We start from the raw sequence: 9,499 nt of genomic DNA on the forward strand, positions 1-9,499 counted from the left end.
GTGTGTGTGTGTGTGTGTGTGTGTGTGTGTCCTTGTTTCTACTACAGAGTGAGGACCGTCATGTTTTTAACCAACAAAGTGAGGTCATTTTCCCGGTCTGCACTTTCTCTGCAGCTCCACTGCACTGTACTTGTTAGATTTAGAGGTATGGTGTGAATTAAGTTTTGGTTCAGGTTAGGGTTAGCAATAGACTGGTAATGGTTAGTGTAAGGGAAAATGTCTGGGTTAGGCATAAATATAYTTACACAAATTAATGCAAGCCAATACAAAGTCCTCAGTTTGCTGAAAGCACAAGGATGTTTGTGTGTTAATATGCTTTTATACAGGGAATAAGATGCATATTGCGTATTACAGATCACAACAAGGCATGAGTCAGAATGAGATTTTCATATTTTAACCCTGAGCAACAATATCACAGTTTCATGTTATTACAGGATTTAAAAAAAATGTAAAAACATTATTTACTCTCTCTTATTAAAAAAAGAGAAATTCAACTATACAGCATGACTGCTGCTTAAATAAAAGTCCAGATTGCTTAGCAATGATTATATTGTGCTGTATTATTATAATAATAAATCTATTTAAAGCACGGATATTTCAAAGGACTTGCAGAACATCAGTGAATACGATGACAGTCATATCAGCTGAGTCAGAAGGCCYTTTTAAAAATGAAAACAAACAGATTGCAGAAAACACTATGGACATAACTTCTCATACGCAACTTTTTTATTTACACTGTATCATCAGATAAATGTTTGCTGTTCACAAAATGCTAAAGTTTCTGCTTTATGTTTGCTGACTTTTACTTCCTCTACATTAGAAACAAGTTTTCATATTAAGAGAGAAAAAGGTTTTGAAACTTTAATTTTCCAGTTTGTCAGATACACATTCATCCTAAAAATGTCCTGAAAAAACAAGTCTTCTCTGCTGTCCTGACTTTTGTTAATTAACAAAAAGAACCTGATAAGTGTTAGTAATTTTATTAACCTGGATTATTATTATTATTATTAGTAGTAGTAGTAGTAGTAGCAGTAGTAGTAGTAGTAGTAGTAGTCTTTGCTGTAATTTCAACATGCTGACTCTTGTAGCTTGTCTCAAACACTGTTTTAAAACACTGACTAAAAAAAGAGAAGTGAGTCACTCCTCTGGTAGACAAGTCATGACTGATTTGTTTGTCTAAATGTACAGTCAAAACGTCCAAAATGTTGTTTTGTAACAGGCATGAAAATGTAAGGGTCTTATGTCCAGAACTGAATGACAGCTCTGAGCAACAGGTCGGGTCAATGAGGAGTGAGAACAGAAACAACTACAAAAAACTGCGCTCTTTCTGTTATTTTCTTTTTCCATATTTAAACCATAGAGATGGTGGGATGAAAAATGACAAATCTCCTTCCACAGACCAACAAACACGCAACAGCTCAAATTGAACATGAAAAAAAACTGTAAAACTTTATCCCTGACCGGACCACCACAACCAGGCCCGGGTTCCTGCTGACTCCACACCGTTTAAAGAAAGACCTCAATTTTTCAGCGAACCCTCAGGACGASGAGGAGGGGTGCAGCAGTCCGATTAGCTTTTAGCGTCTCAGAGYGAGCGGCTGAGGGAGAGGGGGGTCAAAGGTCGCACCAGTCATCACCAGTCAAATACAGCTACCTCAGGATTTTCTCTCTCCTTTTTTTCTTTTCTTTTACTGATTCCAGATTTTCCAGCTATAACATCCGTCCCATGTGGCATCATTTTACTCCTGTTGTAAATAATCAAAACCATCGCGTCAGCTCCTGTTTGTTTCTTTTTTTGAACTCTTTATTTATTGTGTAGGATTGGCTTTTATTGGCAAAGTGTGTTTACATCAAATCATTTTCTACGTCTGATGACCTCACAGAAACTGCACACAGGAAATGACTAAATCTGCTGTTAGAATACATTTTCAAACACATTATCAAAAACACTTTACCAAATAAATGAATCAATTTCTTATAAAAACAATGATAAACCCTAAAGTTATGTAATATACTGTAAGACCACAAACCTATTAGGATTTGCTGAGCTTGTGACTAGTGTCTTTATTCTGCAAAATATAATTTTTTAAATCATGTTCTAGATTACATTTTTTAAAATGTAGATAAGAGCTCAGAGGTTTCTGCTTTAGTTGAGGATTTTTTTCAAAACTCTTACACAGATGTAACAACTGGGAAAGAGAATGATTATAATAGCATTTAGCCCAGCAGTTAGCTATTATGCTAAGCAGCTAGCATCACTTTTACACCTTCTCCTAAAAACACTACATAAGAAGTTAGATCTGTCCTTACATCTAAACTCTGAGGAAAAAATATGACTCAGAAATACATTTATATTAATTTCCTGACTGCATAATCAATTAATAACTAAATCTCTGATGATTTCTGTTTAGTTCATGCTGTTCTCCTGACTTAAGYTCAATTATTATAAGAAGACTATTACTTGTTGGAGTTGATTGAGTAACGGATATGAGAGATTATTTATATGTCTCCTTCTGTTTGTATCTGCTGGTGGTGTGCAGAAATACTCCAGTTCTTTTTGTTGCATTACTTTTAGTCGGGGCGTCTCTTGGTGCGTTTCCYCTTCCTCACACACAGACTACAAGAACCCCCCCGCGGGTCGCCGACATCAGGATGCAGAAAACTGGAGGACTCATCCCTGCAGAAACCAGGGATCAGCGAGCTCATCCAGCAGGTCATCATGTGGGCTGACTGTAGGAGGAATTTTATGCTGCCGAACAAGTCTGGTGGTTTGAAACGCGGATACCAGCAACTCTAATGTTCAGGTGATTTAGAAATATGGGTCAGACTCACAGACAAGAAGTTCCCCCACAACACTGAAGAACACTGCAAGAAAAAAGTTGAAGTACGTCATACAACTGATATAAGGCCGTCCACATTTGAACAGCATGTTTTGTAAGGAAAATAGTCTTCCAGCTGCGTTTCTCACTGAGCCACGTGAGAATATTCTCGTGTGCAGATTTGGGTGAAGGCCTGTGTGGTTTCTGCCACTTCTCCCCGGTCTGTGCCGTTGCCTGTGGCTCTGGTTTAAGATGGACTGCGTTGTGGTGGAGGGTGACTGATAGAGTGTGAGCATTAACATGCTGAGGCCGCAGGAGACATGGCACCGAACACATTAATGGAGCAACTGTTTCTGAGAGAAGGAGGGCTGATGTGATTGCAATGTGTGCCGAGGGAATCGTTCCACAGCCGATGACCACGCCGGCTGCGGGGCTGACCTTATAATACATCTATACGGGTTTCAGAGATAAATCAGGCGGTCTTTTCTTTCGGAAACAAGCGGGAGTTTGGGAACTTGCAGCTCAGCTTACACAACGAACCGACACAGAGAACACAATCCTGCAGAAGCCACACCAACCCATCTGACAGCCCGTTCTTGTCCACAATCATCTCGCTCCAAACCTACAGAGGAAAGTCCATCTTTATTTTTGTATTTTTTCTTTATTTTATTTTATTGTATTTTATTTTTTAGGACCATGGCTTCATCTTTGAAAACCCTGTTTAGTTCCAGGATGAGCTGTTGATCACGACACGTTGACGCCAACAGTACCACTCGTGCACATAGAAGACAGCAAAAGTCTTAAGCCGGGTACACACCGGACGCATTTTGAGCAGCCGAAGCAGCCAGTTTACATGCAAAGTCTACGGTGAACGTGCTTCTAGGAGCAGAGCGACGTGTTTAGCCAGTTTAGCGCGGCGCAGTAACGGTACGTGCGGTACAGCATCTTACGTGCGTACAGCGCGTCCAAAGCAACCGCTGCTCGAGTTCAAATATTGAACTTTTGTTGCTCGACGCGCCGCCTCAACCAATCAGAGAGAATTGTTTCTCCGTGTGACGGTTTCCTGAATGTTGCCGATTAAACTGAAACAGACTAACAGGAGCTCTTTAGCTGAAATCAACCGTCTACAGTTGGTGTTCTGGCTGGAGATATCAGCACCGAAGCGGGTTAGCGGCTCGTTAAACTGAGCTAGGAACAAAAAAATTATTTGTCAGCTCGCAGCTCCTGAAGAATCAAACAAACCGCCTCTAAATTATCTGCTGAATTAATTATCTGATGAGCGCAACGTTGGCTTGCTTACAGTAAATAAAGCAAAGCCGTTTTCAATATTTTATCTTTATTTCACCTGTCATTAAAGACAGACAGGAAAAAAAAACCAAGACACCATACCACTTTCATTTAAGATTAAGATGCTCCTCCCTCTTCAGACACACGTCTAATCTGTGTCCCGTTCTGAACGTAATGCGTCCAACTTGAGGCGTTGGGCGCATTTTTGCTGCTCAAAAAGCGTTTGGTGTGAACCCGGCTTTAAAAGAAAACTTTGCTTAAATTGTTTTCCTCAGAAATACATTAAGATTGCTAATTCCTTCAAAAACTTTAGCTATCGTTATGCTACTTTTATCATCTTTAACTTTTGTTTTGCTGCTATTAGCCTTTTGCTAACATATTTTTAAAAAAATGTTTCAATTTTTTCAATTTATTTTTTAGTTGGTGTTTTGCTATTCGGCTTTCTTTTTGCCATTTTTATCTTTTGGTCATCATTTTTGCTATTTTTAGCTATTCCGTTTTGTTTAGCTTCCTTTCTGCATTGTTTTGCTTCTGTTGTCTTTATCTTTTAACAGCTCAATTTCAGCATCTTGATTAATGTCCTTTAGCTCCCAGCATTCACTCTACATTTTCACAGGAAATGAAAACGCTCTCGTATCTCCTCATTTATCGGTGAAACACGTGTGCGAACACGTTCAGATAGACTCCTCGCTGGTTCCTGTGTACAATGTGCTCCAGCTCCCTTAAGGAGGGAAAAAGGGAGGGTTGAGGGTAAAGTATGGGGAAGGGGGGAAGGGGAGGTATCGCATCCCCCTGTGTGCACACTGATGTGCAGAGCAGGACAAAGAAGGAATGGGGGTGGAACAAAGGGAGCAAAAGATGGAAGAGTGAGGCTGATTTAAGACAGCAGAGGATGGATACAGGAGGGTGTGAGGATGATGTAAAAGGAAAAAAAAGTGGAACGTGTGTGTTTTTCGAATAATTAAACTGCTGTAATTTCTTTTCAGAAGCTTTAAAAAACTATGTGAGATTCCCTTGTGATCCCATTTAACACGAACACCACGAACTGTCGGATATTTTCTGAAGAAAGTCTCCTAAATTGAAGGTTTGAGACAAGTGTGCAGAAATTTCTCCAGAGGGCACAYGAGAGCCCCGAAGCAAACTGCTGATTTCACAGTCTTACACCCAGGAGCCGGGTGGGAAAACTGAGAAACTAGTTCACTTTCAGGTGTGCCGTTTATTCAAGACCATAATAACGCTGTTTCTGTCCAGGTTTTAAAATTAAAAGACTACACATCACTCTTTGCTTTTTGTACTAAAATAATTTTAAAGGAGACAWYTCCTGCTTTTAAATCTTTCTTTTTCACATTTAAATCATTCACTTGGGGTCTATATAAAGTGGAACTGCAATGCTTTGCTCTAAATTCCACATGATTGTAACTCCACAAGCCCCTCTTTCACTCCTTTTCTGTACAGAAACTTTTTATTAACACCTGTTAACCTGCATCTATAACCCAACATGCTGCCAGGGCTTTTGAATMTACATATTAGATCATTAACATGATCAGATTGGTTGTCTTCTTTTGCTTTGTGTTTGTCTGTGTCTCTTTCCTGCCCCTCAACCAGCCGGTCGAGGCAGATGGCCGCCTGTCCTGAGCCTGGTTCTGCTGGAGGTTTCTTCCTGATTAGCAGGGAGTTTTTCCTCTCCACTGTTTGCTCAGGATGGGAGACTGTGATGAAGTGATTCAACACAATCTAACTTCTTTAGATTTATTGTTTTTTTTATTTTTTTTATTTTTTTTTGGGTGTGTGTACAGTGCCCTGAGACAACAATTGCTGTGATTTGGTGCTATAAATAAACTGAATTGATCTCTTTTGACWAACTGGGTTTATATGTAGCTTCTCCGAGGTCAATTAATGTGCAGAAACATCCACATGTCCCACCCTGATTGATTGATTCTAGAACTGGCCAATCAGCTCTGAGCTTCATTCTGACATCATGGTTGTGTAGCCAATCGAGTTACCTTTTGTTCGATGTGCAATTTTTGGGGGTGGAGACGTTTTACAAACACAGAAATGAAACATTCTGGAAGAAGCAGCCATTTTCTCATGTTTTTATTGTTTGTTGTTTGTTTAGTTTCAGTAAGCTGGCTAAAATGCTGTTAAAGTGCAAATATATTTATGAAGTATTTTGAGTGCTTCGAGACAAGGAAGAGGGATTTTTGTGACAACAAAATGTCATAAAAGAAAGGATTATATCTTTGCTTTGGCGGCCATCTTGGGTTACTTTTGGGTCAGAAAAAGAGGACAAATTATTCATCAAAAGTAAGTGAAAAAATATTTATTTTTTGCTGCTGGTGGTTTTATAAGATGGTAATGCTTTGGAAAATGTGAGGGTTTATTAATTTTGTGTTTTGTTTTAGCAGTTTGTTGATGGGGATTTGCTAAATGCTGTGAACGATAGCTCAATGACTGCAAAAGCAAAATCATTATTGTTCGTCTTCACCTTTTGGTTTTTGTGGACTAAACTTGCATCCTAAATCTCACTTAGTTATTTAGTTTTCTGTAAATAAATTGTCAAAGTCTAAGAAGCAAGGCTAAAACTTATTCTTAACCCTGCAATGTTTTAAGTTGCCAATAAGAGTGACTCTGAAATTGTCCTACATGTTCTGTGACTTCACTGAAAGCAAAAACAGCATTAAATCAAACAGACCATATTTAAAACAAACATTAAATATTACACCAGATGATTCAGTGAGTAAACATAACACTTTATCTTGCTGCCTGTTCTTCTTGTTTGTCCCTCGTCACCACGAAGAAAGCYTTTCAAGGTCTGTTCACTCTCTTTTGTTTCATCTCTTACATGTGTGGCCTTGACAAAGTGTCTTTTTTTACAGTAAAAAAAARCATAAAAATGGCTTTTACTGTCTGATTGACTGAAACATTTTCCTCATTGATTTTTTTCAGAGGGTTTAATTGTGCTTTGTGCCAAGGTTGGCTTCCTGTTTCATTGTCCTGAACAAAGTAAAGTTGTTGGAGGCAGAGTGAAGCAGCAGGTGCTGTATGTTCTCATTTATCGATGTGGGAGAAATGGACAAAGAAACCTCGCCCGCCATTGGTTTATCTTGTGTTTCTCTGGCCTTCTGTTTCTCCTGCGCTCAGTTTGAGAAAGCCATATGGATGCACAGCGAGTTGTATTAATTAGACCCCAGGGTGTGCACTCACACCAGGGACAGGAACGACTCCAGCAGTTACTTTGCCAGAAGTAGAAATCTCCCTCCCAGCTTAAAGTCAAAGGATGGAGATGTGTGTCTTTATGTAACACAACATCTGGCCTTAGGAGGAACAACTTGTTTTAGCAAATGGTGGTTGCAAACGATCAGTAAATGTTGGTAAAAAAAAATTTAAAGGAAAAAAATAACATTTTTTTCTAGAAAAAACTTATTTTAATAACATGAAATTATAGTGTTTTTTAAAATAAAGTAAGAAATAGGGTAGGTCCTGTACCTTGTTTGGCTCAACCTTCAGTATTTGAGTTCTTCAGTGTTTTGAATCCCAGAGTCTCACGCATCTTTTTTCTTTTTTTTTCTTCCCTTTTGGAGGACTGGGTGGGCATCACCACCAGTGGTTTACTTGGTAAAATGGGCCGTTTGAAATCAGGGGCCAACTGATGGAGCAAGGGCCTGAATAGGGGAACCGGCGGGGGCATGCAGAGATTAAGAGGCTGTGGGGTATAGGGGGCAGATTTGGGTCAGTGTTTGCCCAGCTGTCCCCTGGGCAGCTGACAGGGAAAACAGAGGAAAGAAATGGCTGAGATGGGGAATGGGACGGGTTCTGAGTGGATCATAGCTTCATGTACAGAAACCTGATTCCAGTTACAAGAGCAAGAAATAAAAATAATTCAAATAAAATTTCAGTCTGAAGCAGTGGGTTATACTCATTTCTTAACGGGATTTTCAAGTATAAAGCTTTTGCGTGAACCTCTGATGGGGAAAAAAAACTAAAATAAAAAAACATTTCCTCAGAAATGATAAGAGCTAAGTTATTCCAGAGGTATTTTGGAGATGTGACAGTTCCCCGTCACGCTCTTTAGCTTTAAAAGTCTGTTTGTTCTTTTTCAGGCAGATAATGTGTGTGAAGGAAACGTRGCATAAATATCACGGGACCCAAGTTTGTCTTGCAGAACATTGCGATGCAATGAAAAGATCAATGTTAATGACTTTCAGTGGTTTTATTGTGGCCATCGGTAGGAGCATCAAACACTGTCCTTACAGGGAGAACAGTTAAACACACTTTAGAAATGTGAGGTAAGAAAACAAACAAAAAAAATCACAAACTGCTTGTTTGCTCTGAATTAGAACCAGGACATCTCTTTTGAATCTCTGAAATGTATTCATTAAAATATTAAATCTTAATTTAGTTTGTTAGAAACTGGTCAATTAAAACTGTAGTTCTTGTTGTGGGGACTGGTCTGCATTGTTAAATTACTTATTAAACTTGTACATACAAGGTACCAGTTGCAGTATCTATAGTAGGTAACCGCTTAGTTTTTTTTAAATCCCACGTTCGGGCACTCACACAGTCTCCAACCACAGATATTTTGTTTTCAAGCTCCATTYCAGTTTATTTCACACCTAAACCTTTTATTAAGTAAGCTCAAGTGGGTAACGTTCAGTTTACCATTGGGAAGAGGTTTTTAGTAACTAAGTACATTTACTTTGTTACAATACTTAWGTAATTGTTTTGAGGATTTGTAATTAAAGTATTTTAAAACTTTTATTTCATATCATTTAAAACCTAAAAATGATACTTTTTTACTTTTTTAATTTAAAATTTAACACCCAGTTACTCGTTGAAAAATTAAATATGTGTGAACTCATCATGGAAGGAGTTGTTAATGTGTTGAATTTACTCAATCAAGTCGTGTCAGTTAGTTCCACTAAACCTAAATATGAAGCTTTGTAATATGTAGAATATATGTATATTGCTCCATATTTATTAGAGTGTGTTGGCGTACGTTTACTTTCCTGATTTTTGTGAACAGGTTTATGACTTTTACTTAAGAACTTTTCTCATCAGTGAAATATTTTTTTTTACCAAAGTAATTTTCTGTTAAGGTATTTTTACCTAGTTGTTTATTTTATTTATTTATTTTTCAAGTACTTAGACGTCTGCCTTTGGGGTGGTGGTTATGATGTATACTCTCTTTTGTAAAACTCTTTTGGGTATTGTGGGGTTAAAATGTAGCACTTTTACTGTGATTTACTTCCTGTTCCACGTCAGTTCAACAATTAAGAAAAGTCTTTTTTTTCAAGAGTAACTCATATTTTACACTTTTAGGATGTACTATACAACATACCTAATTATTTTTTCAATTTTCTAAGAGTAGGTATTTACCTGGTGCACTACAAGTT

General features: G+C 38.2%; 1 protein-coding gene across 1 annotated transcript in view; it reads left to right on the forward strand.

Moving 5' to 3' along the window:
- Window positions 1-6,193: 6,193 nt before the first annotated feature.
- The window catches only part of cilp (cartilage intermediate layer protein, nucleotide pyrophosphohydrolase), a 50,384-nt gene continuing 47,078 nt past the window's right edge, over window positions 6,194-9,499 (forward strand). Inside the window, exon 1 of the mRNA XM_014026203.1 lies at window positions 6,194-6,410. The gene's annotated coding sequence lies outside the window, so the exon portion shown is untranslated. The remainder of the gene's footprint in view (window positions 6,411-9,499) is intronic.

This window comes from Austrofundulus limnaeus, unplaced genomic scaffold, assembly GCF_001266775.1.
Source record: "Austrofundulus limnaeus strain Quisiro unplaced genomic scaffold, Austrofundulus_limnaeus-1.0 Scaffold5, whole genome shotgun sequence".
Taxonomy (NCBI): Eukaryota; Metazoa; Chordata; class Actinopteri; order Cyprinodontiformes; family Rivulidae; genus Austrofundulus; species Austrofundulus limnaeus.